Source organism: Rhinatrema bivittatum, chromosome 8 (assembly GCF_901001135.1).
Source record: "Rhinatrema bivittatum chromosome 8, aRhiBiv1.1, whole genome shotgun sequence".
NCBI lineage: Eukaryota > Metazoa > Chordata > Amphibia > Gymnophiona > Rhinatrematidae > Rhinatrema > Rhinatrema bivittatum.
In genome coordinates, this window is record NC_042622.1 from 22,431,361 (window position 1) to 22,456,845 (window position 25,485).

The following is a 25,485-nucleotide window of genomic DNA, read 5'->3' on the forward strand; positions in this document are numbered from 1 at the left end:
TAGGAATGTGTCCAGTCCACTTCCTTTAGAATTAAGGACTTAACTTCATTTGTATGGCATGCCTTACTGGGACATTTCACTAGCAGAACTGGACACGCCTACGTTAAGTATGTGATTCTGCCTGCTAGGAATGGGATCCTTATGTGTTTAGCTACCACTTAGATCTGGTTTGTTTTTTTTCCCCAACACAAAATTCAATACAAATCAGTGTCGTGATACGGTCCCACCCAAAAGTCACAAGTCACACTTTAACAGTTCTATTCACTAACCTGCAGTGTGAATTCACGCGCAATATTATTATTATGGGCCCCATTATTCCTAATTATTGCTAACTTAACCCCAAACTGGGCTCCCCTAAAGGTGTCAAGGAACACACTCAATACCACAGCTAAGTCCTAGTCTTCCCTAAATGCAGGTCCTCCATTGATGGAAAAGATAAAACCTCCAAGGCCCTTGGGATTATGTGTCTTATTTTCTTCTGACTGCCAATGAAGAAGTTGGACACTGTGATGATTTTCCCAACATAAAATTTAGTTAAAGTAATAATTCACAACTGATGTTACTTTTCCAAATCAAAGGGGAAAAGATATTCTTTTAATGGATTAACAAATTAAAAGAAGAACGTGTGTGTGTTGGGGGAAGGGGGTACCTGACAGACAGGGCTTTGCAGACAGAGCATATTATCTTATCTTTGTACAGTGCACCCTTCTACTGGTCAAGGCGCCATCTGATGGCCAAAGACAGTCATGACGGTGTGACAACACAAGCCTTGTATATACAGTATATAGGCTTAATGCTATGATGATAAGCCTCTTGGATTTGTGGTCATGATTCTGGGGCTGCCAGGTGGAGCTGACTGTCAGATGCTTTAATTTGGTCTGAAGTCTGCCTCCATCCCATGACTAATTGTTCAGTGTATTCCAAGCCACCACGGCAGCTTGGAATGAAACCACTAAGCCAGGGTGTGCTCTCATCCGCTACCTGGAGATTCCTTTGGTAAAGGAGGCCCCCGCCTAGCTGACTTCTCTCTGGAGGCCCGCCAAGCTGACTCCTCTCTGGAGGCCCCGCCAAGCTGACTCCTCTCTGTAGACTGGATTCCGGAACATATGTTTCAGGCACAAAAGGCAACAGGCACAATACTGAAACGAACTGACTCCTTCCCATTCCTCAGCTTCTCTTGGAGGAACAGCCCTTGAGGGAGAAGGTGACTCATTGTCTCGAAAAAGACAAAGGAGAACACCTCATGCATCCCATCCAAACACCTCTGGAGGCAGGGAAGTAAAAATTAGAGCCCTGTTGGAGTTTGTGTGTCTCTTCCATGTCAAGTCATAAATCATAAGGTTATATAAGGTTATAAGTCTTGAATCTATTTTAATGGTCTTGTTATTGTATGTTTACTCTGGGTCCCTTAGCTGTTTATTCTTCCTTCCTTCCCTTCTGATATGTGGCCCTGGCACATTTTTGAATATTCTGTGGACTTGAGGTCGCTCTCAGTAACTCGTTGTCTATTCTTAAAGAAGATAAAAGAACTCAACGCTTGTGTAATTATGGAGGGAGGCGGATTAAGAACCAGTTTGTTACGGTCACATATACTTTGAGATTTTTATTCCCTTTGATTTTAATAATTAACTTACAAATCTTTTTTTTTTTCCATATTCTTTATTGCAGGAGAAAATCTAATCTGACCTCTGCAGACATGTACTTGTTATATGTTAAATAAATATACACTCTTTTATCATGACTGAGCAGAGAGTCAGGTACACTAGCAACTAACTCTTTGCAAAAATATGTTCTTAAGAATATATTTGGGGCTGGTAAAATAGGAAAGTGAATACCTCTCAAAGTTCCATCGTTTTAACCCTACTAGCAAATTAGTCATGCCTTTCATCCCTTTCTGGCTGCTGGCTGATTTTTGTCCTTTCAAATCTTTTTACTGAAAAAAACGTAGAAGTGTTAAGACCATACGAGCGTGACATTCAAACGCTGGATAGCCGGATAAGTAGGACTTCGGCTATGTAGCAGCCGCTGAATATCTGGTTATGTTCAGCGGTTGAAAGTTAGCTGGATAAGTCACTTCTCTGGCTATCTGGCTAGCCGGCTAACTTGGAAATGGGGTGGTGACAGTGAACGGGCTAACTTATCCTGCTAAGTAGCGTTTGTGGGCGGATATTGAGCAGCATAGTCATGCCGCTGAATATCCTTGTAACTTAGCCGGATAAACTATATCTGGCTAAGTTACTTGGCCAGCTTGCCTTTAAATATCTCCCCCTACATGTTTACCACTCTGGTGCAGCAGTGGGGATGTGCAAACTGGAGCAACAGACACTCAGCCACAGATGCGTAATCCACATTATCTCAAATTGTTACTTGTATCTAGCATTGCTGCGTCCCTTTAAAGATGATCTTCCCTAACCTGTCCATGTGGCCCGCACCATCCCCCGGCAGCCGGCCGGATTTTCAAGGTATCCACAAGGACTGTGCATGAGATCAATTTGTACCTACTGGGACTCCAATGAGTGCAAATCTACCTCATGCACAATCGTTGTGTAAATCCTGAAAACCTGACTGGCTGTGGGGTCACCAGGACAGGTCCTGCAAGCCCTGCAACAAATGGTTTTCACCGGAATAACCATAAGAAGTCAAACACAAACTTCAGACAGAAAGGGAGAAAATGATACAGCACTTTTCAACCTTTTTTTTTTTTTTTTTTTTTTTAAATTGCCAAAGGAGAAAAAAAGAACCAACATTAAACCACCAAAGAGAGAGAACCCATATGGATCTGGGTCAGAGGTGTCCCAGTGTTGAGCTTCAGAACCAACGGAAAGTGTTGGAAATGGTAACGAAATGATAACGAAATGGTAACGAAAGCAGGTCTACTCACAGGACTGCGGCAGTCTGATACTCCATTAGTCAGGGACTGAGGGGGAACCCAGCTGCCTTCTCAACGTTTCTCAGTTCGGCGCTAGGGACTCCTGCAGCGTCAACTCAAATGTTACCTTATGGAGACTTTACGTAGGCGCCACAACTCATCCCACTATGCACGCACCACTCCGCAGCAACCAGTGTGTCAGCCTCTTCCTAAAACAGAGCACTGTACGCTGGAATTGATGGCGCCTTTGAATTAGCAGTACAAATAAAGACAATATGCTCTTTGCGAATGCTGCAATCAGACCGGTAATACATCTAAAGCCTGTCTTAATTCTGTTACAAATTCTCTGTACTTACTTAAACGAAACCCACAATTAGCATTCCCGATAGTTATGCCCCGGAGTGAAAATGAGCCTAACTATGGTCTCTTTTCTTCTGCCTGAAGTATGGGAAGAATCCCAACAGAAACAAAGCTGAGCACTCATTTTGAGCTTGCGCGGTTCCTTTCTTTTCACTAAAGGAAAGCTTTAAAAGTACCAGAAAGCATCAAGGTTTCCGTAGCATCACAGAGCATTCGGACACCAAAGAGTTAAGACGCAGCAAGGGTCATTTTCAAGGCCTTCCCGCTAGGGTGGCCAACTGGCTCCAGATTTTCAGGGCAGGTTGATCCATTGCATGCAGGGACTTGCAGCTCTGACTTACCGATGCATGCCTTAAGAAATGCACAGCTGTACGTCCCTGCATGCACTGGGATGCAACCAGGGTTGGATGAACCTGTCCTGAAAATCTGGAGCCAGTTGGCCACCCTACGTGCCGCAGGTAAAAGAGCGTTTCCCTGCAGGAATGGCCTGCGTTGGCATAGGCTTAACCTGCACTGAGCAGAGACTGTTCCCAGGTGTGCGCGGGGGGAGGGGTTTGCACTTATAGGAATATTTTTGCATTTTCAATTATGCACTTACTTTCCTCAAAAAAATAAAAAATAGATCTGTGTGCATGTTAGCAACTATAAATGAATGCAGGCAGTTGTTTTTATCCCATTTGGAGCTACACGGGATATTCTGTTCAAACGGGTGTCCATTTGTCTCTCAGAGAACAACGGCGCGTTCACAGTAAACTGTTATTAACTATAGAAAAGCCCGAGGTGGTGATCCTGGAAAGGCTACCATCGACATCCAACTGGGAAGGATGTCGGATATCAACTGTATCTCAAGCCTTGGAGGGGGTCCTAGAGCCAGGACTGATAATGTGTGTTCAAGTCCAAAGCTGTGGCTAGAGCCACCTTCTTTAATATTACTTCGGTTAAAAACTACTGCTAGGAAGCTCGGATTTTGCTTGGTGCTGGAAGCTTTGCTCTTTTCCAGCCTAGACTACCGCAGTTCTCTGTACATCGGTCTTCCAGCTGGCGTCCTAAGATCTTTACAGGTTGCTCAGAACACAGCTGGGTGCATTTCGAGGGCCTGTGTGACCATATTACACCTGTTCTTATATGGCCTGCATTGGAGAACTCAATATAAAACTGCAGCAACTATTCATAAGCTATTTAGTGGCAATGTGGCCTCCCATGCACGCAGATCCTCACAGTCTGGGTTTTGGTTTTTTTGGATATATCAGCGCATCTCGATGAGACACCAGATAGGGTATTCTCAGCGGCTGGACCAATTTTCTGGACCTGAGCAGCTCCGGGTAATTCCATTTGTCAAGCTATTCAAAAAGCAGTTAAAAACACGTCTTTTCCAAAAAGGCCCTTGCACATGCGGTTTAAGCTCCCCCGGCTTCGGTTCGTGCCTACGACTGCTCAGTACTGAGGCATCACTTCTAGGATTGCTTTATGTCTGCTAGTTGAATTTTTATGCGTGTAATGTTGTGTCCCACCTGGAAGCTTGTGATCAGTGTGCTTTATACATTTTTTAAATGAAAGGAGAGCCTGCTTGAATCTTTCCCATTGAAAACTGGGACAACTTAAGTATGCGTTAGATTTAAAATGTGCTTTCATTTCTTTAGATTTAGTTCAGTCCTTTTAATGGCAGCTCAAGGCCAGTAAGATATCTCCCTCCCTGCTTGCAGGCGGCTTGCAATCTAAGATTTAAAATTTATGGGGCTGTTACAAAATTACCCCGGCAGCAACTTCTCAAATCCAGAATGTCACATGCAAGTCTGATTTGACCTAAGTCAGGAACTCACGGTTCTTACTTTTCTTAATTCCAATAAGGACGTTAGGCAGGCTGTAGGTACAAATGGCTGCAACCTTTATTAAATTATGATGAAAGCTAATATAATATACAAGCGCAAGAAAAAGCAGAGGACTTGGCCCTTTTCTTCAGCAACAAAATTTCCAACCTTCTAACACAGCTGAAGTCCAACACCTTAGCACCATTCAATTCTTACCTCCATCCCAACAAAGTCATTACTCTACAATCCTTTGAACCCACCACAACTTCAGAGATACTATCGGTTTTAAAGAAAATAAAACCATCGTCACATCCATTAGACCACATCCCATCCAAACTACTCCTACTAATACCAGACACCATCTCCAAAGCTCTGACAGACATTATCAACTGTTCATTAGCCCAAGGAATCTACCCAGATGACCTTAAAACTGCCTCCATCAAACCGCTCTTAAAAAAACCCAACTTAAATCCTAAAGATCCCTCCAACTTCTGTCCAATATCCAATCTCCCTTTCTTAGCCAAGGTAACAGAAAAATTAGTTAACGCCAGACTTTCAGACTACCTCGAAGAACACAAAATTCTGTTCCCGACCCAATATGGTTTCCGAAAATCTTTAAGTACTGAATCACTACTCATATCCCTAACAGACTACCTTATCATGGGCCTCGATAAAGGTCAAGCTTACCTACTGATCCTCCTGGACCTCTCAGCTGCCTTTGATACGGTTAACCACTCCACCTTACTAATTCAATTAGCGAACATTGGAATAACAGGTACAGCTTTGTCTTGGTTCAAATCATTCTTGGGGAACAGAGGCTACAAAGTCAAAATACAAAACAAAGAATCTCAGCATTATCCTTCATCTTTGGGAGTTCCGCAGGGCTCCTCCCTCTCACCTACGCTCTTTAACATTTACCTGCTCCCCCTCTGCCAACTGTTAACCGAATTAAACCTTAAACACTTTTTATACGCGGATGATGTCCAGATCTTCATCCCCCTCAAAGAATCCTACACTAAAACTCTAGAATTCTGGGAATCTTGTCTTCTAAAAATCAACGGACTCCTCTCCAGCCTAAACCTAATACTAAATTCTTCAAAAAGCGAATTCCTTCTAATTTCCACTGAAAACAGTAACATCAACACAAATCCTCCACACAACTTACAAATTTCACAAGTAAGAGACCTGGGAGCTATTATCGATAACAGGCTAAACCTAAAATCATTTATAAATCAAACTACTAAGGACTGCTTCCACAAACTCCAAGTCTTAAAAAGAATAAAACCACTTTTCCACTTTCACGACTTCAGAACAGTATTGCAATCAATAATCTTCGCTAAATTAGATTATTGCAACGCTATTCTATTAGGTCTCCCGTCATCTCACACCAAACCCCTTCAGATGGTACAAAACACGGCAGCGAGAATATTAACAAACACTCGGAGAAGAGACCACATATCTCCAATTCTCAAAGACCTTCATTGGCTGCCAATTCATTACAGAATTTTATTTAAATCCATAACTACTATCTACAAAGCCATCCATCAATACTCTCCACTTAACCTCCAAATTCCTTTCAGAAAATATACTTCCTCCAGACCCATCAGAGAGTCCCTCAGAGAATCCCTACAAGTACCACACTCCAAAACCACTCGGCACATAACCACCAGAGACAGGGCTTTCTCCACTGCAGGACCGACACTATGGAACTCCATCCCACCAGATTTGCGACAGGAACCCTGCCTTCCCACTTTTAGGAAAAGACTCAAAACGTGGTTTTTTATGAAAGCCTTTCCAGACCCCAACTGAACCTTCATTTACCATTAACTTATGCTTAGACTTTTTCTTAACATGGTAATTAATAACTCCACCTCAAAAGGGTAATTCATTGACGTTGCAAATGATATAACTTAGTTCTCACCATTAATTGGCAAACTTGTTCTCTATGTTAAACTACCAGCCCCTTTTCTCATTTCCAAGTTGTGTAATACCCTTGTTTTATTGTAACTGCAACCTTTTATCAAACACCTGTTAAAGTTTATTATTACTAATTTTATTATTATTTTGTGTTTCCTCACCACTTGTTAATTGTAAACCGGATTGATGCGATTTTCTTCGTGAATGCCGGTATAGAAAAAAACTTTAAATAAATAAATAAATAAATAAATAAATAAATAAATATATTAAGGGTCCTGTGCAGGGCAAATGACCTTATTGGAGTGTACAGATCTGACAATACAAACCAAGAAACCTTGGTTCCCCATTCCCTCTCCACCATTCTTATCCTCTCATGGGTCCAACTTATTATTCTGTCCTTTGGCGTTTGCCCATGAGTTGGCAAGAATCTGCCCAAGGGAGTATTAACCCTGAGGGCAACCACAGGACACCGCAGCCTGCAGCAACAACCTGAGTCGGCCCCAGCTGGCACTTATCCTCAGCCTGCAGTACAACAAGGCCCGTGCCATTTGCCATCCCCTTGGCCAGTCCCCTTGGCCAGTCCAAGGCCCGTGCCATTAGCCACCCCTTGGCCAGTCCAAGGCCCTCTCTACGGCGGCAACAGTCGTAGGGCGCCCCCAAATGGCCAGGGGGCCATGAAATTAGTCACGGGTTACTTGTCCCTCTGGTGAACCCAAGGAAGGATAGGAAGGAACCCCAGACTTCTTACCCCACCCCCAGCCACCGTTATCCCAATTCCATTTTACCCATATTCCCGACCCCTACTCCTCGCAGGGTGGGTGGGAAATCTGGCAGGTCGGTCAGAGGCCTACTGTCCCCTCTGTGCTCCTTGCCTGTGCTGGCTTCGCCCCCCCCCCCCCCAAAGGGCTGTGACTGTCCCAAGGATACACGAGGCATCCCTTCCCACCTCCGAACTGCAGTTCCACCTCACACCAGCAGGAAGCGCAAACAAGGGGGTGTTAACCCACAGAGGGGGAGAGGGGGGTGGGATTCCATGTGCTGGAAAGCTGCGCTTCGGCCCTGCTAGGGCCACCCTGCTGAGCGCCAGGCTGTCAAAGTGTCCAAGAGATTTACTTCAACCGCCTACGTCTGGCTCAAACCAGTTCTTGCCACCCTCTGCTCTTTGGAGTTAGCAGGCGTTGCTTGAGAGCTGCCATGTCTTGTCCTGGGAGTTCTTTAGCCTGTAGCCACACCCCCCTCTCATTTGCATTACAGGGCGTGCATTCCCATTGGCTAAGCCACAAGGAGGCCGGCATTACGGAAGGGATGCTGCAAGAGAACCGACCCAGGAACCAAGACGCTGGCAGGCAGGCAGTAGTGAGCAGTGCAATGGAAAGAGAGGCACATTCTAAAAATCATGAATGCAAACAGAAATCCAAGGCAAGGGAAAAAAAAAACAAAATGGGAAGGTTGTAGGGCGTGAGAGGAGAAATGCTCGCTGCTTCCGTGCTGGGGAGGTGTTTGGCACCAGCGCTATAACTTTGCTACCCATAACTATTTTGTGTTCACTTTCAGGGTTGCCCCATTCATTTAGTGCAGACACGCTGAAAAAAAAAAAAAAAAAGCATCCAGCAGCAGTAAACAAGGCATTAACCTATCCATTTTGCTTTCTGGCTTCCACTTCATTTCCTAAGGCAAAAATAACACAGAAAGACAGGCGTGCGGGGCGCACATGTGGCGCACTCGCCAGCCCACGCCCGGGCGCACAGCCGTTTTATAACACATGCGCGCACATGGCGCACGGCAAAAATAACCTGAACGCATGCACGTGAGCGCCTGATTTGAAGTGGACGCGCCTCTGAGCGCCCAAATGCCGCTTCTACAGCGGAAGTGGGGGGGGGGGGGATTATAATAGTCGCGCATGCTGACGCCATTACCAGTTTTCCCAGTTCAGATAAGGGATAGGACTTCCAAGCCCCCCCCCAGTTTAATAGCCTCTCTTCTCTCTTCTTAGCCCCGACCCCTAAAACCCCAGCGATGTATTTATCTTTATTTATTGCTTACACAGTCCTCCGTAGCAGAAGTAAAATTACGCGGCAGGGGACCCCGGCGCGTGCGCCTGTGCGCGCAGGCATTTACGCACTAATTTGACGTTTAAATCCAGGAATGCCTATGTCCCGTCCCCCCCAGACCACACCCACACCCTGATACAGGGGCGGATTGGCCTATCGGGGGATCGGGCATCCACCGGTGGGCCGATCGCTCCAGTCACGTGGTCTGCCGTGCGCGGCCGTGACAGAGCCGCGCTCGGCAGACCACGTGATGTGTCCTGGGCCGGCCTGGGCGGCGAATACCCGGGCCGGTCCGACATCGTGAATCCGCCGCTGCCCTGATATGTGCACTCTTTTCATTTGTGCGTGCCGGGCTTTTAAAATTCACCTTTTAATATTTTAACAAATTCTTCTTTCTTTGCAATGAGCATAGGTGCAGAATGGGTGGTGGGGGGGGGGGGGGGAAATCCTTTTTTGAATGAGGCACTATAATTGCAGCAGCTGCTCAGAATGCTACTGTACTGTTCATCATCCATCCCTCTCCTCTCCCGTGTTTGCACCGCCCTTGCTAAATCCGATCTATGCAAACCGGCAGGGTCAGCTAAACAGTACCCTTAATAGAACAGAGATGTTGAAATAGCACTGGGTATGTCCACAATTTAAGTGTGCAGAAAAAGAAAAAGGCAGAACTGTGAATGAGAACTGCAGAGGGGAAAAGATCCAAGAAATAAGCAAGAGAATACTTTGACGATGTTATGATTCGTAGGTGTGTGGACCCTTGGCCCGAGATGCGAGTTGTGGCTACCTCGGGAGGCGAGGTTCTAGGCACAGCAGGGAGCTCTGGGCACAGTGATGGAGAGGTCCCCAGGGATCAGGAGGTTGCCCCAGTAGGATGGCAGGCTGGAGGCAGTACCTGGGCTGAGACCCTGAAGGGAGGAGGCGCCAGACAGACCACGGAGTGGAAGGCGGAAGACTAGACATGCAAGAGGTTCTCCGGGAAGGCAGCCTTGATGGGCGGAGCTTGCGCAGCGTAGAGAGCGTTGATGCAAACATGCAGGCCAACCCGCGGAGCAGGAAATCCCAAGCCAGATCTCCGTTGCAGATGTAGGCAGAGTCCCGGAGAGCGGGAAATGCCGGCAGTCTAGAATAGACGCAACCCCAAGGAGTGGGGGCTGACAGTCACAGTGATTTCCGAGAGCACAACCCCGAGGAGCGGGGCTGACAGTCACAGTGATATCCAAGAGCACAACCCCGAGGAGCGGGGGGAAGCTCTGAGAGTCTCTACATACTTGTAGGCGTGGCCCCGAGGAGCGGGGAAGCCCTGTCGTGGAACTCACAGGTTGCCGCGGTGTTCCAGGGAGAATTCCGAGAGGTAGAAAGCCTTGCAGAATAGAACCCAGGAGGCGCAGGGCCAGCCCGAGGAGCGGGGTAGGCCAGGGGAGCGAGACCCTGTAGGAGCGCACACTGACCCCCGAGGAGCGGGTGCCAGACAGGGTCCAGGAGCAAAGGCTAGGCAGCGAAGTCTCAGGAACACAAAGGCAGGAGCTGTAGACTCGTACGGAACTTGTTGCCAAGTCGGCTAGCTGGGGGCGAAGGTGGAGCTTAAATACAGCAGTCCAATGATGTCATCAAACAGGGACGCCCCCGAGGTTCCCGCCAAAGAAGCTTCAAAGGCGGGGCCGGTGACTCGCGCACGTCTACGATAGCCTCAAAGTCATAGAGGGTGGTAACGGCGTCCATGCCGCCATGAGGAGACCCGGGGAACGCGGCGGTGTAGAGTGGCCCGTGCCACTCTACACCGCAGGAGAGTGGTGCAAGAAGTGAGTGCACGCGGTCGCAGCCGTCTGCGACCGACAGGCATAACAGTCGATGTATGTATGATGTATGTGCTGTTTTGGGGAGCAACTCATCTGCAATTTTAATGCATCTTTGTCAAATAAACTGAGTAATAAAATAAATGCGGTGCACATATTCAAATATTTGTAATATTGCTGAAATATATGTTTTAAAACTATTCCGTGTCTTCATTCCAGGTGTGAGTACTTTGCCTCGAGGGAATATTCTGTTGAAGATTTCAACAACCAAACTTTCATGAAACAAAAATGTTCAGGTTTTTGTTTCTTCTTTTCTTTAAATTAAGATTTATGTTTGCATGTAAAGGGTGGCCGTTTATTCTCAAAACCCTGCATCTGCTCCGTGGTATGGTACTTTTGCTGATACAATCTTTCCAGTGCCTCTTGCAGGAATGCAAAAGGCAAATAGCGTCAGTTGAATAAATATTGACAAACAGATATGCTGTAAGGTTGTTGTAATCCATCCTCATGCCGCTTGCTCCTTCCATGTCTGCGCTACATTACTGTTAATTCTTAATTCATGTTCCAGTGAGTGCCCAAGGCGAGGAGCAGCCAGCATATAATAAATAATCATACAATGCGAAACTCTATAACAGAAGAAAACAGCCCAATATACTGACTGGCAGATTTTAAAAGGGCCACGCTCGGGAGATACGCGCATGATTCGCCTCGGCACGCGCTGTGTGGATTTTTAAAAAACGCACAAATACGTGCGTTTCTCCTGGTGCCCTACCGCATAACTTTACTTCTGCTACGGACAGAGTGTAAGTAATAAAATAACAAAAAATTAGGCTGGTCAGCAGAGTTTTAATGGTCGGGTTTAATAGGGTAAAAGGAAGGCAAGTTAGCTAGGGGATTTTGGAAGTCCTCTCCTTTACTGGGGCGAACTGGGAACTAACTGGAGAAACAGGTAATTGCATTGGCGCGTATATCTACTAAAATCCTCCCCCCACTTACGCAAGCGAGGCGGCATTTGTGCACATTTGTGCATTAATATAAAGTCGTGCGCACATGTACGCGCGTATAGCCGATTTTATGACAGGCTCAAGGCTATACGCGCATATACGCGTATATGTAATAAAAATGGCGCAGCCATGTACACGAGCCGGAAAACGTGAGCACATGTGAACAAGCGCGCAGGTCTTAAAATTCACCTCTATGGGAGTAATTTTGTGAGAGCCTGCAAAATTTGGAGCAGACCATTTCCATGGGCGAAGGATTGTTTTACCGCCTTTGTTTGTTTATTTGTTTTTTTGTCATTGGTTTGTGTATGTTAAGTTTGAATATGTGTTTGATGTATTGCCCTTTTTTTGATTCTTTATACATTACTGTGGGCAGTCTTTATTTTTAAAGGCCTGCAAAGCGGTTTGTTTATATTTCCATAAATAAATAAACATGACAAAATAATACCACAAAGACAAACAGCAGAATCCGCACAACAAATTGCTAATTGTACATTATGAAGCAAACTAATACCCGGGGTTGATCAGGTGTGCTTCTAACTGTACAAATCAACAATTTATTTGCCTCAGAAACTTCAGATGGCCTCAGAAGAAGGGGTCTGTGCGGTGATGATTTCTTCCCCAGAACTAACTCTGCATTACTAAAATCGCAAGAAACCTCATCTCCAACCAGCTAGGGCATTGGGCCACACTAGAATGACCAGAATGTCATTTTGCCTGTTTCCTGGCTCTCCTGCTGTTGCTTCTTCTTCTTTCAGTCTTATCCATAGGCCTCACTGATTTTCAGAGCTAAATATATTTTATTTAATAAATCGTTACAGATTTGGGGGAAGGGCTTCAAACCCTAAGTCCCCTTTCTTAGCTCCTCAAGCTTTACACGTCTCTGGGTGATGCCTGCATGGGGATCATCCCAGATCACCAGCAGAGTCCTAGCGGCGATGGGACAGAAGAACATAAGAAATTACCACGCTGGGTCAGACCAAGGGTCCATCAAGCCCAGCATCCTGTTTCCAACAGAGGCCAAACCAGGTCACAAGAACCTGGCAATTACCCAAACACCAAGAAGATCCCATGCAACTGATGCAAGTAATAGCAGAGGCGATTCCCTAAGTAAACTTAATTAATAGCAGGTAATGGACTTCTCCTCCAAGAACTTATCCAATCCTTTTTTAAACACAGCTATACTAACTGCACTAACCACATCCTCTGGCAACAAATTCCAAAGTTTAATTGTGCGTTGAGTGAAAAAAGATTTTCTCCAATTAGTTTTAAATGTAAGGGAACTTTTAAATGTAAGAGAACTTCCAATGCGAATCTCTCCTCAGGAACGAAAAGAGCATTGTGGATGCATCAGGAGCTCTTAATGGCTCTGTTCCAACTGAGAACATATATATTTTTCACCTTGATGCTTTCATTTTCTTACCAGTCTATAAAATAAACCCATTTCTACGTATATTTCTCAGAACAACTCTAGGAATTAGCCAGAAGGAGCCAGTGGAAGAAATATCAAGTGAAAGATGCTAAAAGTCAAAGCTCATTAAAGTCAGGAAAAAACTCTAGGAAACATTTTGCATTTATGCACTCAGGGTCTGCATGCAAAACTCTTGCAAATATGATTCATTTAAATGTGAAGCCTGAATTTCTTGGGTAATCTGAGAAGGATTTCAGAGGCGTAAACGCTCCCCTTCACTCAAAATTGTTTCAATAACCCTCGATTCTGTGAGGTTTGGGGGATTATTTTTGTGTGGGACTTTTGACTAGACCTTAAATAGGACCCCCAAAATACTGGCGGAACCAGTCCTAAGTGCATGAACCACCCTAGGACCAGAAGAGAAATCTCATGTGAAACAAGCTGCGTCCATGTTTGTCGGAAAATTCAGGGCACTGGTTGCCGACAGCAGCCTGCAGACAAAAAAGCCAAGCAGCTTTGTCATTGTAGGGGCAGGGTCCTCAGATTGGTAACATCTGCCGGCCGCTTCCTTCTTAAACTCGACAGCCACCCCCCCCCCCCCCCACCCTTCAAGGACCCAGCCAGGAAGGAAGAGAGACAGTGCCATCCTCACGCAGTGACTCAGCCAGCAGGGGCAGGGATCCTGGGATGATAAGGAAGTGGGAGACATTTTTACCAGGCATCCTAGCAAGGATGTACTCAGAGAAAGGCTTCCAGGGCCTGCAAAGCCTAGCAATGCAGCGTCAAACCCCTCTCAATCCAATTAACAGGGCTCCCTTCAAGGGGGGGGGGTGGTATTCTGGGGATTGCCCTCCCCTCTTTGGGAGGGACCATTTCTTGAGTTTTCCATGCTAGTTGGGTCAACAAAGAATGCAACTCATGTGCAGCCGGGGACACCGTTTGAACGTCAGCCAGCACGGAGATGGAACGGGAGGTCTTATCTAATTATACGCCACAAAAGCAAGGCTCAGAAAGGATTTTTTTTTTTTTGTTTCAGGATGAAAAGAGATCTTTGCAAGTGGGTCACTGCTTTACTCACTTTTATGACTGGTGACTAGAAGTTGTTAGTTATTAATGATTGCTAGGAAAGTTCAGTCAAATGATCTCAGGCCAGCCAACATTTTTCGCAGAGGCTGACATCATTTCCCAATAAACTCGATTCCCTGCACTGTAAAGCAACTTGGGAAACGCAGAAACAACTGTTTGAAAAATAAGCCAGCAATGCATCATTGCACAAACAGAGCTGTTTATGCTGCATGGACTGGAGTAGCAGTTCAGTCCCGTGTTCTCAATCAGTTGCCCTTATTGGAGAGGAATTTCTATTTTATTTATTTATCTTAAAATATTTGAATAACTGCAGAGTCTCCAGAAACTGAAGCAAGGAATGTTTCCGGCTGCCGGCTTGCTTTGTTTCCCCAAGCTTATACGAGTTTGCCATGTGCCAAATTAATCAGCTTTCTCTCTGGATCTATTTCCTTGACCACTCTCTTTCCATTCCCCCAGCACCTCCATAAAAGATATTATTATTATTATTATTATGCTTTTCTGGCCACAGACACTAGCATGACACAGCTCTTCCATTGATTAATTCTCACATTATACCTTTACAGTCAGGTTGAACATTCTGACCTGATTCCAGTGCAAATCCTCCCATGTTAATTATGTCTCTGGCAAAGCACCATATGGGCAGGGTGTGGATGAGCTGGGGGAACGCTCCTGACACAATATATGCAGTGTGTGTGCCTGTGTTCTATATATTTGGTAAAACACCAAGACTTTATTCTCATAATTAGCCAAAAAGGACAGAAAACGCTATTAACCCTTTCCTCTTGCAGTCAAACAAATGCTATTCTCTTCCCGTCCTTCAATAAATATTTTAGAAAGATAAAATTGAAGAAAAGGTAAATATGCTTCTAAAGATGAAAATGATTACACAATAAATACAGTAAGCTAGGGTAGGGTTATGATAAAGGCAGAAGAGACCCAGGTGCATTTAAATCTGCATGTGATTGCCAGAAGTCTAAAACATAAGAATGGATAGTTAGAATATGTATAGCACTGAGCAAAGATGTAGACATAATAGGCATCTTAGAAATCCGGTGAAAGGAGGATAAAATCAAAGGGACACTTTGATACCAGGGTTCAAATTATATCAAAATGGTAAGCCAGGTCAAATTGGTGGAGAAGTGGCACTATTTATTAAAGAGGTCATAAAGTCAAACAGGATAAAAGTTCTGCAGGAAATAAAATGCAATTTAGAATCTCTATGGATAGAAAGTCCATGTGTGATAGGAAGAGTATAGCGGTGGGGATATTCTACAGTCCACCTTGCACGGATGAAGAGACAGAGAAATGCTAACAGAAATTAGGAAAGCTAAGAAATTAGGAAATAATAATAATGGGATATTTCAATTACCCCAATAGCTAAGGAGGTAAAGTTTCTAGATGCTATGAACATTTCATGGAGCAGCTGTCCTGAAACCGATACATGGAGGACTACTCTGCGATTCAGAATCTGGTGTGAAAGGTAAGAGTGGTGAGTCTGCTTGGCAACAGTGATCATGATGTGATCAAATTTAACATATAGTAAATCACTGAAGGGAGGACATTAAGGAAAAGTACTGCAGAAAGCATTTAACTTTAAACAAGGAGACTATGATAAAGTGAGAAAATTAGAAACAAATAATAAACGGAGCGGTTGCAAAGGTTACAAACTTTGGAAGCCCAGGCTAAATGTATCTCACGCATTAGCAAAAGTACAATGAGGACCAAGCGATAGTCATCTTGGTTAAACGGTGAAGTGAAAGAGGCTATTAAAGCCAAAAGGACATACGGTGGAAAGAGTATTTGAATAAAAGCTTGCCAGAAAGGCAAAAATCAAAAATAAAACTTTTTTCAACTATTTTTTAAGTAAGAAGCTTGTGAGGAAGTCAATTAGAGTACTAGATGACCAAGGAGTAAAAGGGACACTCAAGAAAGACAAGGCCATAGCAGAAAAACTAAATTAATTCTTCTCTTCGGTCTGTACTAAGGAGATACCTACACTGGAAACTTTCTTTGAGGGTGATGAAGCACACCATGGTGAACTAGAAAGAATTAATAGAGCAAACTGACAAACTTAAAGAGTACTAAATCATTGGGATTGGACGGTATACACATCAAATAAAAAATGAGATTGCAGATTTATTGTTAGTAATCTCTAACTTCTTATTCAAATCAGCTTATGATGATACATGTGAATTGAAAGGTTGCCTACCTAATGCCCATTTTTAAAAAGGGTTCCTGGAAGTTCCAGGAAACTACAGACCAGTGAACCTGATGCGAGTGCCGAGCAAAATGGTAGAAGCTATTCTCATGAACAAAATAACTGGCCATCTGGATAGCCACAGATCAATGGAAGAGAGCCAACATGGATTAAGCAACAGGAAGCCTTGTTTTACAAATCTGTTAGGTTTTTTGAAGAGGTTAATAAACATATGGACAGGGGTGAGTCAGTTGATATAATACAATCTGGATTTCAAAAGGTGTTTGACAAAACCTCTCATGCAGTCACAGGAAATTAAAGAGTCATGGGTTAGGAGGCATATGTCAATTAGCAGTTTAAAATCATAAATTGCAGTAGTAATAGTAAGGTCCTATTGTTACACGTGCCGTCCGCGGCAGACCCGCGGCGCGGCCCTTTCACCTTTCTGCAGTAACTCCAGCTCCTGGTTCCTCATCTCTGGTGGCGGTGGGCCGTCAGCTCCGTCCTGGGGCCTCCCCTGGTGTCTCTGGCTCAGCTACGGTACCTGGCGTTCCCGGTCCAGCCACCACCTCCATTGCTTCACGTTGGGCCTCTCCGCGTGGCCCGCGGAGAGACGCTGCTACACGGCGCCGCACCCCTCCCTAGGCGCGTGCGCACGCTTCTCCAATGTTTAAGTAGGGCACCTGACCGCAGTCCCGGATGATGACGTCAGCGGAGCGCTGGTACTTAAACCCGGGCTCCGCTCCCTAGCTTTGCCTTTGCAACAGGTCTCCTCGCTGGTCGAGTACTCGTTGCCTCCTTTAGAGTTTCATCTCACTCCCGTGTTCCTTTTCCTCGCTGTTCCTGGTTCCTGACTCCTTGCCTCTTCGTTCCTGTTTTGCACCTTCCCTTGGATTGCCTACACGGACTTTGACTTTGCTTTGCCTGACCACGCCGTTGCCTCTCTCCAGACCCGGACCTCTGCATTGCCTGACTACGCTGTTGCCTCTCTCCAGACCCAGGGACGTGGTTTCCACATTAGGTGGCACCACCCAGGAAAAAGATTGTGGAATCACTGTGGACAATACTTTGAAATCCTCAGCTCAGTATGCATGGCGGTCAAAAAAGCAAATGGAATGTTAGGCATTATTAAGAAAGGAATGGAAAATAAAATGTAAGACATCATAATACTGCAGGTTGAGTATTGTGTGCAATTTTGGTTGCCCAGTCTCAAAAAAGATATAGTGGAACTAGAAAAAGTACAGAGAAGGGTGACTAAAAAATGATAAAGGGGATGGAATGGTTCTCCTATGAAGAAAGACTAAACAGGTTAGGGCTCTTCAGCTTGGAGAAGAAATGGCTCAGGGGAGATGATAGAGGTCTATAAAATAACGAGTGGGGTGGAAACAGTTATTTACTCTTTCCAATAGTATTACGATCAGAGGATGCTCCATGAAGCTAATAGGTAGCACATTTAAAAAAAATCTGAGAACTTTTTTTTTTTTTTTTCACTCAGTGAACAATTAAACTGTGAAATTTGTTCCGGAGGTTGTAGTGAAAGCAGTTAACATAGCTGGGTTTAAAAAGGGTTTAGACCAGTTCTTGGAGGAAAAGTCCATAAACAATTATTAGTCAAATAGATTTAGGAAAGCCACTGTTTATCTCTGGTTATCAGCAAGAAAGACTGGACCTATTCTTTTGGATCCTGCCAGGTACTTGTGACCTGGATTAGTCACCGTCAGAGACAGGATGCTGGGCTCGATGGACCTTTGTTCTGACCCAGTCTGGTATTTATATTCTTAAGGTAGGGTAGGATAGGGCAGAGCAGATATAAGTAGGCAATTGTTTAAAATAGATTTTAAGCACCACAATGTATTGCTAATCTAATAAAAAGGTATCATTTGTTTTGGTTTATTTCTATGCATTTAAGAGGACTAACATGGAGCACACATTATTTTATCCAAGCATCACAAACAGAGTCATAATTCATCAGTGTACATTGTTTAACCCATGTGCACAGTTCTGCAGAATAAAGTTTTCTAATCTTGAGGTGCTGGGCTGTATTTATTATTCTTGGGCCATCCTAATTCAGCTGAATAGTGAGGCATAAAGACACTGCTTCACCCCATGGGGACAGCCAGCCAAAAAGGCAGATTATGAAATAGATACGGTAATTCATTTGAGGAGCTCAGTGTTCAGAATCTGTAACTATAACACAAAAAATGAAATAAACTTACATTGCAACTCCACCCTTAAGGATTTCTGCTTTTTTAAAAATTCAATTGGCTTCATGCTTGCATACATTATTTAAAGAACAGAAATGTAAATAAATAACTGGTCAGTTTTTAAACCCAGCCATTGAGAAGCCCCCAAGCGGTCTGCATTTCCGGATGTGCATCATGAATATTCATAAGAAGTGTCTATGAGCATTTGCCCTGGTGACCAAGATCATTCGCATATTGTGGCCCTGCTGCAAAGCAGACCTGCTGGAGGTTTCCCAGGGCTAGATTTGGGAACTCCTGACCTAGACCCATATGATTCCAGCTATGTGATCATAAAAAAGTTTTTAAGGACAGACCAAGGTCGCAGGCTGGCCATTTTAGTTCAGCTGTGGTAGGTAACCCAATTTTTCACCTCTGGGTGGCACCGGCTGAACCTCCTGAAATGAATCATGACTCAGGTGTAACAGAGCTGACCTTTCCTCTAATTCCTTATAAGTAAGTGACTTACTTTGGTTATTTAATCGAATCTCAGGGAATTAAAGATCAAAAGATAATTGCTTACCCTGAATACTGGCCAACACTGAAGTTTGCGCACGGTTATGCAACATGGAAAGTAGAAATGGCCGGAACCGCCCCCTTCGCGCATCTGAAGAATCTGCAGGGAGCGGCCTCTCTCTCTGGGAGGAGCGAGAAAATTCCACTGCACCCATCAGCTGCTTTAACTTTTTTGTTGCAAGGATAAATTTTACCTTCTGTCTTCCCCCCACTTCTAAAAGTCACATAGGGTAACCTCCTCTAATAGATCATCATTTTATTACATCGTCTCGACGCGTCGACAGAGGAGAAGGTTACAAGACGCTTGGTAACTGTGATGTCACAACCATGTCAAAGAACCGATCAGGAGAGCATAAAAATCAAGAAATGTAAGGCCGATTGTCCGTGTGACGACAGCAGCAAGGGCACTCGTGAACTGTGCTTTTTCGGGACAGCCCACAATTTGTTAAGTTCTTACATTGCTTCCTTGTTTATTTATTTATTTAAAAGTTCTTATATACCGCTTATACAATTAGGTAATTGATCTATGCGGTTTGCAGTTTGGTTACGTACATAAAATTACAAAATAAAACAGATAAGAGATAAACAGTAGTAAAAGACTGGCTAATAGTTAAAACACAAATTAAGATATGCAAAAGTCATAAAAACTGTAACTATACGTGATCTTATAGGCAATGGAGCAAAAATATGCTTTAAGAGCCTTTCCAAAATCCTTAATATTTGATAGGAGACGAATATTTTCAGGCAGAGAGCTCCATAAAACCAGACCAGCGACTGAGAATGTTCTCCTGTCGCCAATGCACCTAAGGTCAGCTGAAGGACACGCCCTGTCAAGTTTAATGCTATCCTGTAGGGTTTCAGACCGTGCAGGATGGCCTTTTTTTTTCCTTTCTCTGTTTCTTTGAAGCCGTCCTCAGATTAGCAGTAATGTGGACAAGGACTGGGCCATTAGAATCCCTTGCCTCGCAAGCTCGGATCTCCACTTGAGGACGTCAGACAGCAGTGAGTCATCCCGGCATGCCGCGGAAACATTTGGAAACAAGAACGAACCCTATCATCTCCGCCTTCCGCTGAACAATTTATGCACACCTGTTTATGAATAATCAATTATGAAATCTTAATCTTGCCAAGCTGTTTGAGATACAGCAGTCCTGTTCAGGCCTGCTTCTAAAGTTATGAGACGGATAAATTAAAGATGTAATGTTAATACTTTAAAGGAATATTTCCAGAACATTTTGAACTATCCTTGTGCTGTTGTGGGGGAGCAATTATAGTCATTAACTCAAAGAGCATGAGAAGATGATGGCTTGTTGCTTTAAAAAAAAAAAAATGTTCAAAGACATGACAGTGTTATTTATTATGAGGAAGACAAGATCAAGGATGTTTCATGCATCCCAAAATGTTAGAACGCAGCGAAAGAGCAAAATCTAAGCTAGGCATGATCACGTCTCACTATGTATTTGAGTCAAATTTACATTACACCTAGTCTATAGAATCATTACTGACCTGTATATTTTATTTAAAAAATGTGGATTTACTTGGTGCAGATTTATACAAGGAAGAGGTAATTTTCAAAGGAGTTACATATATGAATATAACGTACTATCCTAACAATTTTCAGAAGCCTATTTATATGCTTAAAGGTCACTTAACGTGGGTAATACCTATTAATAATTCAGTGGCCGTTTACATACGTAAGTGCACTTACATGTGAATATCCTATGGACAAATCAATGGCCTATATTGTAGCAATTTTCAAAAGCCCACTTACATGGGTAAAGCACATTTACAAGTGGAAAACCCAGTAAATCCTTTTTGAAAACTACCCCTTCTGTTCACAACATAGAATTATTTAAATTAATTGAGAGGTTTTCGTGCAGAAGTGCATATGTGGAAATATTTGCATTTGAACCAAGCAGATTCAGAAATTCTTCCGTCTGAGAGCAGTTTGTATTTATTGGGCTCAAACAGAGAAAGGACTGGTTTTGTCTGACTCATTATCTGAGCAGCGAGCACGCTTTTCCCCCTCCATCTCAGAAGGGGGGGAGGGGGCAGTCAGACTTAATCCAAATTGAATCACTGATCTGTAGAGGAATCATATCCAGGAACTGCAGCACTTACTTGGAGTGAGTGACTAAGGATTAAGGAAAGCGTATGAGGAGAGACTAGGTACAAGGGGGCCCTGCCTTGTTTTGTGCTACTGGGAAAAGCCTTTACAAACTGGGAATAGAAGGACTGGCCTAGAAATTCTGTATTTTGAGCCCAATGCACCATCGGTTTGTTTCTGAGCTGACCCCCAGCTCTAGGATTGTTTTCCACCCCTGCCAAATCCTCGCTCTGAGCCCCAGTAACAAAGAAAATCTGGCGATTTTCAAACAGGCTGCGTATTATTTTAGCCACGTTCTCAAAGAGAAATTACCTGCTTTTAAACTTGGCAAGTCCTAAGTATCTGCACTCAAAGTGGCAGATTTTAAAAACTACGCCTGCGGCCTACATTTGTGCACATTACCCAGCGCGCACAAATGGACGCCCGATTTTATAACATGCACGTAAATGCCGGGTAAATTGACCTCATGATCAACGAAGCCGATACCAATACCCAGTGCACGATGATTTTGAGAGAGAGAGAGAGAGAGAGAGAGAGAGAGAGAGAGAGAGAGAGAGAGAGAGAGAGAGAGAGAACCTTACTATAGTGCCTATGCCCTACATAGGTATTTTAACCCCTATGGGAGGGCCACCTACTAACTCGGGGTGGGGATTAGGTATGAGCGTCGGGGGTTGGGGGCCACTTTCGCATTCCACATGAGACCTACGGACAGAACAGTGGTCTCTAGTGCAGATTTGCTGGCTGTCGGAGTGAGGACGCTCACTCCAAGAAGTGGTTTGGGCAACGTTCTCTCTACCTAGCTTGATGGACACTCTACCTGGGCTAGGTGGAGAGAATGTTGGCCAAATCTCCGCTTGGAGTGAGCGTCCTCACTCCGATGGCCAGCAAATCTGCACTAGAGACCACTGTTCAGTCCGTAGGTCTCATGTGGAATGCGAAAGTGGCCCCCAACCCCCGACGCTCATACCTAATCCCCACCCCGAGTTAGTAGGTGGCCCTCCCATAGGGGTTAAAATACCTATGTAGGGCATAGGCACTATAGTAAGTCTCTCTCTCTCTCTCTCTCTCTCTCTCTCTCTCTCTCTCTCTCTCTCTCTCTCTCTCTCTCTCTCTCCCTCCCCCTCCCCGAGCCTGAAACTATTGTGGATGGCGGTAATCCTTTTCAGGTCCATAACGCGAGGTTGGAGTTGTAGTTATTAGCCACGCTAACACTGCGGCTGCCCCCTGAATACCAAATGACTAATTTGCATTCGTGAATTTATCGCACGCGGTAAAGTGCTTGGAAAATGAGGCCCTAAGCTTTCCCCCGGAGGAAAATTTAGTACCAGATTTAAATATGGGGTAAACTACAAAAGGCAGGCAAGTCAGTCTGCGTGCACAAGTTTTTAAACAGCACCTCTTTTGCCCCAGCATTTAATTTTCTGCAAATTCAGGAATGGAAACCATTCTCCAGAAAAAAAAAAAAAAATCATGCAAATCTGAAAACTACAGAAGAAGTCTTGCTACAACTAATTTTGCAGTGAGTTGTGATTTTAGTTTCAGCCAAAGTTCTTGACAAGGCAAAGGTTGGAAACCCCTGTTCTAACCACAAGGTTAACGCTAACAATTCAGACTAGACATTTAATAGCTATTTATTTGTATACAGGTGCACACAACTGAATTTTCTCCCTATGGGTTGTTACATGTACATTAAAGAAACCTAGGAAATAATAAATTAAACTAAGTTCTGACAGAAGAACAAAGGTATTTACTAAGTTGTTACTGGCAAAAATATTACCCCATATATTTAGGAGCTAAACAGTTCCTTTTAAGACAAAGCGTTGATCATACTTCATTCTGCATCGTTTGTGGTTTAGAAAGCGTGAGAAGCTGAGATCCTCCTCCTGTGCCAAGGACCAAGTCAGAACGTATATCGGTATTTGCTTCCCAGATGCTCCACTGATGTATGACTCATTTGCCCAAACCTTAACTTAACTTTTTCATCAGACATCAAACACTGTGGAAGTTCTGAGCTAGCATCCCAAAACAGATCCAACTGAAATGTAAAGGAGGCTTCTACAACAGCATACAAAATGTGCCTTAAAGATTATCCAAGAATCACAAAGTGCTCCTCTCACTTTCACAGCTTCGTAGAACTGCTCCATCTAAACTCTGATATCAGAAAACTGCAAAGCAGGGGATGACCTGATAGGAAAACTTGTTTATTTAAGCCTGAGCTACCAGGCTGTGAAAGGATTGATTTTAAAGAGGAACTTAACACAAATCACAAGAAAAATACTGAAAAATTAATTTAAAGAATAGGGTTAGGTTAATATACTAACTTGCTAGGGATGAGCATTCATTTTAAAACAAATGGTAATCCAAAGAAAATTGGGTATTTTTGTTTTAGTTAATTTCACTCTGAAACAAATATGCAATCTCCCTGAAAATCCCAAAAATGCTTCATTCATTTGTTTCAGAAAATTGTGCATTCAAATGATGCATGCTACATGCTGGTAGGGCATACTTTTCCCAAAATGAATAAATACATTTTAAAAAGCCCATAAAATAAAAAAATGAATTAAAAATTATCCAAAAATAAATAAAACAAAAACAACAACAACAACAAAAAACCTCCCTTCACATCCCTATAAACACCTCAGGAAGTACTTATCTTACAGGGCTTCGTAGGTGGTATAAACAGTAATCAGAGCACAAGAAAACTTGCAGCCTTCAGAGCCCAGTTTAATTCAACTATCTGCCACTCAGTGGGTGACCTTGAGCCTGTCCTTCATGCCCCCTTGCAAGGGATTAGATTGTAAACTCCTTGTAAGGGGATTTCAAGGGATGTTGCCACCCAGTGATGTGATATTATACAAATATTAAATAATTAGTTATTTCAGTTTGCTTTTTCCTGAACTTTCACAGTCCTGGCTGCTTCTGACAGCACCATGCAAAAATCGCTTTAAAGAAAAGCTTCTTGCTTCTATCATCCAGAGTTAATAATGCTTGGGCACAGAGGTGTTACGAAACAGAACCAGCAGTGGGACAGATTATTTTCTGAAAAATAATTCTTCTTGCTGCTGTAGTATAATCCTTATAAAAGATCACTTCAGAGGCATGCCAAGCTCTACTGCATATTGTATTTATTGTATAAGTCCATTTCCTTGCTCATCCTGATGGATCTGGAGGACACGTCCATATATGAGGAAGGCAGACTTAGGTATCTCCACCGCAGAAGGATGTAGGATGCATGGAACAGTCTCCCAGGAAATGTGGAGACAAGGACAGTATCCGAATTCAAGGAAACATGGGACAAGCACAGGCGATCTCTGAGGAAGTGATAGGCATTGTAGAGTTGGTGTGGATGTGTAGACTAGGCAGGTCGGATGGTCTTTTTCTGCCATCATGGTCTGTGTTTCTATGCATAGTTATGGGAGTGAGCAATATGGGAAGGACCGTACTATTGGGATCTGCCAAGGTACTTTCGAGTGACCTGGACTGGTCGCTGTTGGAGATAGGATGCTGGGCTTGTAAGGAATCGTTACAGTTAAGGGTTTCCTGACTTATTTAAATCAGATAGCATGCATCTCAAGTTCATATATAGGGAGCAAAATGGCTACACTATTTTGAGGGAGATAATAAGAGTTTTATTGTAGCAGCATAAAATATACAGTGGATTCATGTAAGGTAGATATTGTTTAAGTGGTTTGATGGAGTAAATCACTCTTGTTACAAAGGTTATGAAAAGACCTTGTGTATAGCCCAAAGGTAAGTTGCATATCTCAAATGCATTTCCAAGCTTAAAGTAGTAATAATTTATCCAGTTTATCTTACGCTGATTAGGCGTGCATGAAGATGTCTCAAGAATGGTCTCACTGAATAGGTTCTCGCACTCTCTGCGGCAGTCGGGTCAACCTTCTGGAGAATTCTGGTGCTGTTGTAGCACAGAGGGCAGGCATGTGACAGGTTAATACCACTGTCCCGGGTGGTTAGACCCAAAGTGCTTACAGAAGCCTCTGCAAGCTATGCAGGCAGGGGACCAGCAAGAAGATTGGCTAGGCCTGCAAGGGTTTGGGCAAGGATAGGATTGGCAAATACTCCCAAAATTAATGGAGCAGGACTGGGCTGAGCAGGGAGCCCAATCTTG

The 25,485-nt window shown here is 43.8% G+C and overlaps 1 long non-coding RNA gene across 1 annotated transcript in view; it reads right to left on the reverse strand.

Annotated features, from left to right (window-relative positions):
• LOC115097300 overlaps positions 1-19,763 on the reverse strand; it is a 62,469-nt gene extending 42,706 nt beyond the window's left edge. The window contains exons 1-2 of the long non-coding RNA XR_003858255.1: positions 19,257-19,763; positions 2,882-3,078 (exon numbers count right to left, since the gene is read on the reverse strand). This is a non-coding gene — a long non-coding RNA (uncharacterized LOC115097300). The remainder of the gene's footprint in view (positions 1-2,881; positions 3,079-19,256) is intronic.
• Between the last annotated feature and the right edge of the window lie 5,722 nt (positions 19,764-25,485).